A 10,757-nucleotide genomic window follows, 5' to 3' on the forward strand; every position below is an offset into this window, starting at 1 on the left:
TCGTTTGAATACGCTTTCGTTCTGCACTTCACAGATGGTTTTTCATAACTAAGAAAAACCAAAATTAAAAATTTAGAATTTAATGAGATTTGAACATGGAAATTCTTGGCTGCGACCAATTGTAGCAAACATCTTTGCACGCTCAGCTACAGCCAGTCATGTAAATGTGCTTTCAAATGTTCAGTTTGAATTGTGTGCAAGCAGCAAGTCGACTGTCCGACTCTGCATTTAATTTCAACTACTTTAAAATGAATTAAAATGTTTCTTTTGAATACGCTTGCGTTCTGGACTTCACAGATGCTTTTTCATGCTTCCAAGACACAAATTGTTTTTTTTAGCAAAAATAATATAAAAATTCGAAACATTTACTCATTGCATTTGTTTTAATGTAGTCTTTCAATTAGTTGATTTAACAAAAATCACTTGTTTCCGTCAGGGTATGCATACGCTTTGCCGTCTGTCACAGCTTTTACAAACAGAAACCGCGCAAATGAAAGTTTCAAGGCTGGCACAAACAAATGTCATCAAAGTTTCGAACTTTTTATTCATAATTTTTGGAAAATATATATGGAAGATAATGCGCAAAACCCTCGGCAAAAACAATATTCAAAAATCAACGGTAATTTTGAAACTTGCACTTTATTTACTATGCTGTTTTCTCAAGTAGCTTTTATTATTTATCTGCCCTTCTTACACATTTTTTGAGAACAAAGCTTGTATTTAAAGGGCAGATAAATTTGGAAAGTTACTTGAGAAAACCGCCCTAAAATTGAATGAGCTAGAAACCTGCATAATCAAAAATTCTATGAAAATTCTGAATAAAAAGTTTCATCTGTTGGAAACAATATTTTAAAGTTTGATTAATTTTTTGTACTTTTGTGCAAGCTTTTAAACTTTATTTATGTGATTGAACTGTGTTTTAAATGAAAATTATTAGAAATAAATAAATAAACAAAAGTTGCAAACAATGTCATACTGAATTTTGGATCTATTATTTTGACCGTAACTGTACATATGTACATACATACATACTTTTGTATTTATGTGCCTTAAAACACATACATACATATATGTTCATGAATGTGAATGTGTACGTATTCTTACGTCGATTTCTTGTTTATATTGGTTCTTGCTTACGTACTGAAAACGTAATTTTTCGCTCATTTCGTTTTCGGCACTTTTGCCGCCTTCTCTACTTTGTTTAAATATTTTCAACTCAACCATCAACACCTCTTTTCAGTCCACCTTATTTATTCATCAATTAACTCGTGTTGGGTGCTAATGTACATACTTACATAAGAGTGTAGTAGTCACCGCGACTTTCTGTTTAGGCCATTTCCGTTTGCTCATATGTTTCGTATACATATTTACCCGTTTCTTCTGAACACTTTTTCATATTTCTATTCGCATTTTTAATACTATTCAGGTACACAAGTACACACATACATATGTATATACATATGTACTCTTAGTTTTTATGGCGTTTACAAGTGCTAATAAATACATACATATGTGCATACATACATACATATGTACAAATCCTATACAAGTGTATATATATGTACATAGGTATATGTTAAGGGCAAAATTTTGTTATGCATTTTTAGCAAATTAAAAAAAAAAATCGCTACAGGTACTGATCTCTTCGACCATGGTTTTACCAAAACGGATTTTAAAACTTTTTATGTTTTATTAAAACCCACTGAACGTTTGAAAAGATATTTACATACATACGCATGTAATAATACCTTCTTAAAAGAAAATTATTTAATTAATAGGTAAAATATCCAAGTACCCATTTTATTTTAAATCAAAATCTAAACAAGTGCCGAATAATACATATGTATTGTATAAAAAATACATAATGTGAAACAATAATTAGATTGAAAAAAGCAAACGAGCGGTGTATTTTGATGTGAAAGTTACGAACTCATTGTAAATATTAAGCCGATTATAATAAAAAACTTTAAGCAAATATAAAGAATAACATCGTTGAATAATTAGATATATGGAGTAATAAAATTGATACATAAAAGTTGATTGAAAAGAGCAAAAAATTAAATTGCAAAGTGAAATTCAAGTGTCTGGAAGTAATCGGTTTCATACCTAAATATGTATAAGAGGTTATGAACGAACCTAAAAGTTTGCTAAATGGAGTTGTGCGAATATTTTGAAAGCAAAGCTAAAATTAATATATGTACCTAAATATAAGACGAAAAGCAAATGTCTAGTGAATGTGCATAATCAATTAATAATTTTTAATGAATTTTCCCGGAAAAAATTCGATTTAAAACATAGTAGATAAGTGGAAATCGTATAGTGAGCCAGTACCTAACTAAGATGAATTTCTGAAGGTAGGCAATTGAATGCGCAATTTTATTTTACCTCTAGTTGTATGTATGTAAATCAAAAACTGTACTTCCAATGTGTTTAATACATTTCTGAGACTTATGGTGTTTTTGTTTCTTCCAAAAAATGTTGCCCTTCCCCGGTGCAAAATATGTTTGATGTTACACTCAACCCTGTAAAGAGGCATGTTTTTGCCGCTTGGTCCTTATGAAGCTAACGCATTTAATAATATTGTCATATTAAAAACCCATCCGATTTTCAGGACAACCATCTTCCCTGACAAAGCTTCACAGGGCAGAGAATGTGCCTTTTTTGCCTTATAAGAGTGTGGCATTCTAAGAAGTTAACACAAAACTTTCTCACCCTTTGCTTTTAATTTAGAATCGAACATAAAAAGAGAAAAGGGCAATCAAAAGGCGACACTTTTTCGGTAGAAATGAAATCACCATTAGAAAAAATCTAATTTTGTTAAATAACACTGGTCGACTGACAAAAGGCAAGAGCGGCATTCATACTTCTAGGGTATATAAGAGAGGTTGATTCCGAATATACATATCTACCAATCGTTTTTTAGATTAGTTCTTGTGTGCTAATTTTCGAGAACATAATTTGTACGCCTAATTATGACGCTTAATATAAAGTTCAGACAGAAATTTAGTTAAGTCAATTAACCTTTTAATTGAGCTACCGCTTTTTGGTGTTACTGCGTGGAACCGTGGGAGTTCAATCTCTGGTCCGAACAACATCTACAGTAGAAAAAAGTTGGGTGCGGATTCCATATTAGACGCTTATACCGCCGAGTGACAGTAAAGTTGCCATTCGTACTATTTTTTCTTTAATCGACATTCCTCGAACGTTATTAAGAAAATTGTTCGGCTATCTCTATTTCTCTACATAACATACATACATATGTACGTTTGTTAGGCGAAAGTCTTGCAATAAATTTTTGGTCAACTTCCCGATGACCTAGAGACTTGAAGCTTCACAGTTGGCTCAAAAGCCGATGACAATGCAATACCGAGTTACTCCGATAGGTGGCGCAGGAGTCGAAATATTTGAAAACCCCGTATTTATAGTCCGATTTGGTCACATTTAGAACGTATATTAACTGCATAAAAAAGAATAACTCCACTGAAAATTTTGCCGATGGGTAGCGCACGAGTCGATATATTTGGTTAACCAGTAAAGCTTGCTTTAAAAAGATTTAGTTTTACAATTAACTAATTTTATTATTGATTTTTTAATATACTTTAACGTAACTGTAACAAACTCAAAAGCGGCCGTACTGTAAAAGGTTTTGAGAACGATAGTGCTAGAAAATGTAAAATTTTACGACGCAAATGTCAGATCGACTCAAACGACATACATAATTGTTGCGAAATCTATGAACTTGTGTAGTGACCGTCGTATTAGGCATTTGAACAAGATATCAATATATGCAGTTTCAATTTACGTAACAACAGCAGTTTAACCAGGAATTAGTAATCAATTGTGAAAGAAATTACGAATAGGTTATTAAGCTTATAAGCGTCGATACCACCGCTCAGAGAAAGAAACAAATTAAAAATTATGAAAACTTAAATAACTGAAAATTACCATTTAACTTGCCTATCATTAGCAATGAAGTACTAAAATAAAAGTCTATTGCACTCGATTTTTAGATAAAGCTTTTTCAAGGTCAAAGTTAGAAAATTGCTTTCTTTTTTCTATATGTAATACAAATTTTATATACATAAGTACATACGTACATATAAATAACATACTCACATACAATCAATACATAAAAAGTATTGATTCTTATTTTCTATGTATTTATGTACATACATATATACCCTTGTGCTCAACTAATTAAGCCAGCAACATTTTGACCAGTTGTGGCAATTTTTATTTTCTTTATTTAATGTTTGTTATTTGTAGCACAATTGTAGTATATTAAAACACCATATAAAGGTGGCCGAAAACAGATGCAGTGCTACCGATGCGATATATAATATGTTAAAACATGTTTTCTAACCGATTAAAGAAATAAAAAACCGATTTGAAAACAAATTTGAGTCAATGCACTTTTGAATTTCTGAGCGGATTGAAATTTGGTTTATGCATCCGTTTTGAATCACAGGGAACTGGGTCAAAATGCTATTTGATGCGATCTATATGAAGCAAAGGCCCACAAACTGGTGCGATAAGATACACTGCGATATGACCCAAACACGATGCCGGTTTGCATAATGAGATGGTTACATATCATGGTTGAACCTGTTGTTTTGTAGCAGGCTTTCTTAGGTGACAAAAAGTCAAAAATCTGCACTAAATCCTAAACTAAAACTGTATACCACATCTGTTTGAGCACTGCCATTTACCGCAATGCTTTGTATTGATCGCATATCGTAAAATTTTGTATCGCAACGTATCGCATCTGCTTGAGGCCACCTTAAACCCGCATTTTCCAGCTTTGTACAAAAATTATAAAAACTAAAAAAATGTTCATCCAATTTTTAAACTTTTTATTCAGAGATAGGCGATATGAGGACTTCGGTTTGTATGGGAGATGTCAGCCCCCTTTTCTAACACTTTTGCGCCATAAGGAAGGTATTTACAATTTATGCATCCGTCTTACTGTGTACTCGAAAAAATTCTAACACTTCCGAGAAAAAAGTTTGAAACTTAGGTGAAAATTTGTTGCACTTTTTTGAAGTTTTCTACAAATTGTTAAACTTGGGTTTATATGGGGTTTGTTAGAGAAAGAACTGTATTTTAATTGAAAATTCTTAAAAATAAATAAATAAACATAAGTGGCACACAATATCACTTTGAAATGGCGTGCTATAGATATAACCGATACTGTATGTAGTCCAAAAAGTTTTAAATTAAAACCGAAAATTTCAACCGTGTATTCATCATTCTCCCAGTGTATCAGAATTGTAGGAACTCTCGGCCACGATGCCACCTATCGTGTAAGTTTTTAGTCCAAATATTTATTTTCAGTTGAACAACAAATGTTCTAAATATGAGTAAATGCAGTTTTTAGGAATAACGCGACCGCAGTGCCACCTAGCGATTAAACTTTTAGTCGGAATATTTCCTTTCAAGGTGCTGACACAGTATATTACAAATACGAACCAAATCGGTCCAGCCGTTTAGTAGTTTAGTGACATTCAATGTACAGAAAATTCTATGAAATTGTGAAATCGTGACGTCTCACGTTCTTCATTTTTTGGCAACAACAACAAATAGTATTGATTTTTTTTTTTTAGCGAAAAACCTTCCACACAGAAGGTCCAACAAGCACTTTTTACAAAATCGAAATCGGTTTAGCAGTTTGGTCAGGCATCGCGGTCATACGAAAGCCGATTCATTTATATTGTACTCTCTCTCCCACGCTTATTTGACGTAAACCCGGAGTAGTTATAGCTGATTTACCTTTGGCGGTAGGTTGCAGTGCTTCCTAGCTGATGCGAACACGTCTGTTTAAATAAAGTTATTCCCAACTTTTCCACCAAATAAGCGATGTTGCGCTATATATATGTGATATTTCGTTAAGTTTTGATTGAATAAATCCTGATTCATACGTCATGGTTTTCAACTTGTTTTTCAACGTCGGAACATTCCTGTCAGAAAGTCCATTAGTACTTGGGTCACAACAAAGTGGCTACAAAATACATTTGAATTTTGGCAATTTTTATGTTAACGGTGGTAGACATTTTCTTCCATTTAAAAAATTATGTGACATGGTAGAAAATGCGCAACATTAGAATTTTTATAATTTTTGTATAAAAACATAATGGGCTAGACTTGTAAAAAAAAGTAACAAACATTAAATAAACAAAATAAAAATAACCAAAAACTGGTTAAAAGGTCGCTGGCTTAATTAGTCGAGCAGAACTGTATATGTATTTGTATACTAAATATTATCACCTACAACAACAATGGCATTACCCGGCGAAATATGCAAAAAGAATAATCAAATTCTACATTTATACGTCAGATATTTTCAAATACTGAGGTCAGTAAGGCGGTTTGTATTCAGAAACCAAATTCTTCTCGTACCCGTATTCTACGTACATACATATGTATGTACTATAAATAAATCTATGTTTACAAAAAAGTTTTAAAATTAGGTATTCAAAAATAATGAGCACTGTTGCCAACTTTGTGCTTTTTTTAGTTTAGAGAAACCAAATCGGTAAATCAGAAACAAAATGGAAATTAAATTTATAGCAATTGGAAGTTTCGTAAGCAATTTTACAAAAATGGAAACCAAATCATGGCACAATGGCAATCATCAGGGAGAGAGTATGTAGCAGCACTTGCAAGCATGGCAGACTTACATTCGGGGAAGTGCCATTGCCTGCCGAATGGCGTCTGCTATTAGAAATACTTTCATGTGGCTGGGACCAGGCACCGAACCCTGAGCCTAGCACTTCAAACTGCTGGCCGCCACACGGTGAGAAAAAATCACATAAAGATTTCTTTCCACTGTGCGCCGGTGGATAATAGCTGGAAAAAAGGGAAATCAAATTTCATAATGGGTATTCACTTAAACGCGTAAATGCCTCGCAACCGCGTAAGCCGATTACCGATAAAACCGATTTTCCGAAGTTCTTAATGTTTCTTTATTATTATTATTTAGTTCACGATATCATTAGAGACTGCAGTTTGCTTAAATATAAAACACAAGAACCTTAAAAGTCTGTTTCCACAGCCCGAAATCGCGAAATTTCGACATCAATTTCAATTTGAAATTGTAGCTGTTTACCATCTCAATTGCGATGACAGTTTGTTTATTTGTTTGTTGTTGCTTTTTCAGTTTTGTTTTGCTCGGTTTGTTTGTTTTATTTGTATTTGCTTGTTATTGACGTTTGCTTTTCTTCTTTTAGCTGATCATGATTCAATAATACAAGGTTAGATAATTATTGACAGCTGCGGTTTGACACTCCCTTACAAAAGCTTGCATTTACGAAGGACGGAGAAAGGGGAAGAATGAAATCTCTTGATGCGAAAATTGTAGTACAAAAGTACGCAAAGTAGGCATTTAGTAATGAAATTCCTTTTGTAAATTCTAATGTATTTGCAGGAAATCTGGTATTTTAAATGAAATGTTGAACGTAATATTTATATATCTACGTGAATTACGTAATTTATGTGCTATTTAGCTGTATAAAAACTGCAAAATGACTCAAACTTAAAATAAGACTACTATGAGATTGATGTAAACATCCAATTTAAAAACAGTTTATGTTTTCATCAGTTAAATATGCTTCATATGCATATACATATAAACATATTGCACAAAACCTTATACTTCTATTTCACACCAAAGCTACACTGTTTCCGTGTAAATTTGCAAAGAAGCAACACTGTGCCATTGCTAAGGGAGCGGTGCGAGAGAGACCACTGTCAGTTTATCGAACCTTGTATTATTGAATCATGTTAGCTGATTATTAATTCACAATAAGCAATTTTCAGAGTTTTATTCGCGAAGTTGTTGCAATTTCATACGCAATTTCAGTTGAAAGTTGTTTGTATGGTCAAATTGAGAATCGTATCGTAATTTAACCTCAAATTGAGAATAGTGTCGAAATTGCGCAATTCGGGCGTCATGGAAACTCGGTTTAACGGCGCTAGGACGCGAATATTTGAATTTATAGAAAACATAATAGATTCGAGAATCGAGAAACATTGATTTTTTTTAATTTGAATCGGCATCCCTACAATATGTACATAATTTTTTATGCATACAAAGTGCATTAAATACTCCAATAAAATTTGGTGCTTTTTTCGAGAAACAACGCAATTTTCCTTGGGTTTTAGTGCTTTTCCAAATTCAACGCTTGGCAACACTGATAGTGAATTTGCATTCTGCGGAAACAATTGTTGTCTCAAAGTCAAAGGAAAATAAATATTTTGGACGCTTAATATAATTTAGGATATTCACAAGGCGTGTTAAGCATCGTAATATTTAAGATATTAAATTTAAACTTTTTTAATATGTCGGTTTAAATTGAAATCCTTTAAAACAGGGCTTCGAAGCAACGTTTTTTTTTTTCATCGCTCCGCTCCGGTATTTTATTCCGCTCCGAGCTCCGCTCCCGCTACCAATAGAACACTTTTTTTCTTATTTAATTAGTTACCCCTAACCTAACCGCCAAAAAAGTAGCCAACATTTTTAGCAATTATTTTTGTTATATTTTTTTATTGTTTTTTTTTTTTTTAATATGATCCCAATGTATTTTGCTTGTAAATAAAATGGCAGATATTAACCCAGCCTGCGAAAAATTTGAAGATGAATCCGAAAAGGAAAAAAAGTATGCGGTAGAAACAATTTACAGACAAGAATCGAAAATTGATTTGATACGGATACGTTTTTGGCTGTTTTTCAGAAATTTTTCATTCAGTACGCTTTTCTTCTGCACTTCACAAATGCCTTTGCATGGTTCGAAAACAAAAAAAAAATATATATATATTAAGGAAGCGACTGACGATATTCGAACCCGATACCCTCAGAAAGCTAAAAAATACTGGCACGATCCTCTGCACGCTCAGCACCATCATTATCGAACGTTTCCCGGATGCTAAAATGAATGAAAAGTTAAGTTTGCCGTTTAAATTGACGTGACAATCATCCCTGACCGCTGAGTATTGTGCAATGAACAGTATTGTCACGTAAAAATATAATGAAAATATATTTAACACGGTTGTTTTCAGTGGGAAAAATTAAAATTATGTAAATTTCATTTTCTTTAAGGAGCTAAGGAGCAAATGAATTTGTTTAGCTCTTTGCTCCAGCTCCGCTCCAGCCAAAATCCTTTGCTCCTTAGCTCCTTGCTTGTTTGCTCCGAAGCATTGCCATTTTAACCGTTATTTTACATTGACCAATTTTAACACTTGAGATTTTACGATGCTTAACATGCCTTGTGAAATAATATTAAGCCGAAGGCCGCCAACGCGGAAAGTTGCTCTGCGCAAAAATACTGCTGATTGCATATCCCGCGTTTAAATTTTCTCTGTCAAAAAGCTAATGTGACAGTATTTTCAAATGGGGTCTGTAGAGGGCTAGAGAAGGGAAGGGTTGATTTTTCTAAAGTTTGGGGAAGCCCCTCAATAATATCCCCGAATTTAGTATGCTTATTAATTTTTACAGATGCCCAGTGACTTCGTCTTGCGTCAGGGTGGTCATCGAATATCGCCTTGATTCGTGTTAAGTTTGGGAATTAACCCTAGGACTTAATCCGGATCAACTGCAGTTAATTCGCGAGATAATTAACGAGTTGATCCGGATTAACGCTGCCCTTTGGCTTTTATCTATTTGAAAGTATAGTTAAACCACTTGTTATACTTAACTACACGAAATTCCGTAAAAATTTCTGCAGTTAAGTTTAACTAATGATTTAACTATAGTTTAAAATAGATAAGTTAACGGCCATAAATTCCAAAAAGTGTATATCGCTTTCATTCATCCATTCAGAGTTACCAGGGCGTGTTTGCATTATGCCTCGTTTACATTATGTCAGTCCCACGCCAGTCGAGTAACATACTTACGTAAAGTAAACCGTCACTGGCATGAACGCATTCCAGTAAAATGTTAATACTAGTAACTGGCATGCCGCTCTACTTTTTGTAGTGCTGGCTTGCCAGTACGACTGGCATAGTGTAGACGGCCAATCCACTGGGATGCCAGTGCTTTTTAGAACCTCATACAGTATATACTATAATAAAACTGTAGATTGTTTGTCTGTTTGAACTCACTAATCTCCGGAATTATTGAATGGATTTCCATGGGGCTTTAACTGGTATATAGAGAGTCACCTGGGACGTAACCTAGGGTATAAAAAATGGGATCTGGCGAGGGGGCGTGGCACCTCCCGTGACAATTTTAATCAGCTAGAACTTCGAAACCGTAAGTCACATGAATTGGAAATTTGGTGTGTTGACATACATATCCATAGTAGATGCTTATAGTAAAATACATATACTTTCGTAAAAGGGGCGTGGCACATCCTAAAGGAGTGAAATTTTTAATCAGCCGTACGGAATCATACGTCGCATGAATTTAGAACTCTGTTCTGCATCGTAAAATATACTTTTGCAAAAAATGGTGCCGACAGATGGTGCCGGAGTCGAGATATTTAGAGAACCCGTCTTTATCGTATGACCTGAATTAAGGGGTACTAACTTTATGATAAGAAGTACTTCTGCAAAAAAATGGACCCAAAACATAGATGGCACTGAAATCACGATATTTAGATGCCCCCTCTACAAATTTACATTTTAGATGACTTAATACAGCCCATTCTTTAAAAATGCATACAAAGAAGCGCAAAAAAAGCTCCACCGATATCCTAGGCACATCAACGGGTCTTCGGTATATCAAGAAGAAGTGTGCTGAATTAGAACACGGTAGGAATATC

At 33.9% G+C, this 10,757-nt stretch overlaps 1 protein-coding gene across 10 annotated transcripts in view; it reads left to right on the forward strand.

Moving 5' to 3' along the window:
- The window catches only part of LOC118735995 (nuclear receptor coactivator 2), a gene marked incomplete at its 3' end in the record, with an annotated part of 105,787 nt that overhangs the window by 3,971 nt on the left and 91,059 nt on the right, over positions 1–10,757 (forward strand). For 4 of the 10 annotated variants that reach the window (XM_036466093.1, XM_036466100.1, XM_036466101.1 and 1 more), the window contains 1 exon segment: positions 1,883–2,354. 10 annotated transcript variants of the gene reach the window in all.

Source organism: Rhagoletis pomonella, unplaced genomic scaffold, assembly GCF_013731165.1.
Source record: "Rhagoletis pomonella isolate Grant_MI unplaced genomic scaffold, Rhpom_1.0 Rhpom_scaffold_00003, whole genome shotgun sequence".
Classification (NCBI taxonomy): Eukaryota; Metazoa; Arthropoda; class Insecta; order Diptera; family Tephritidae; genus Rhagoletis; species Rhagoletis pomonella.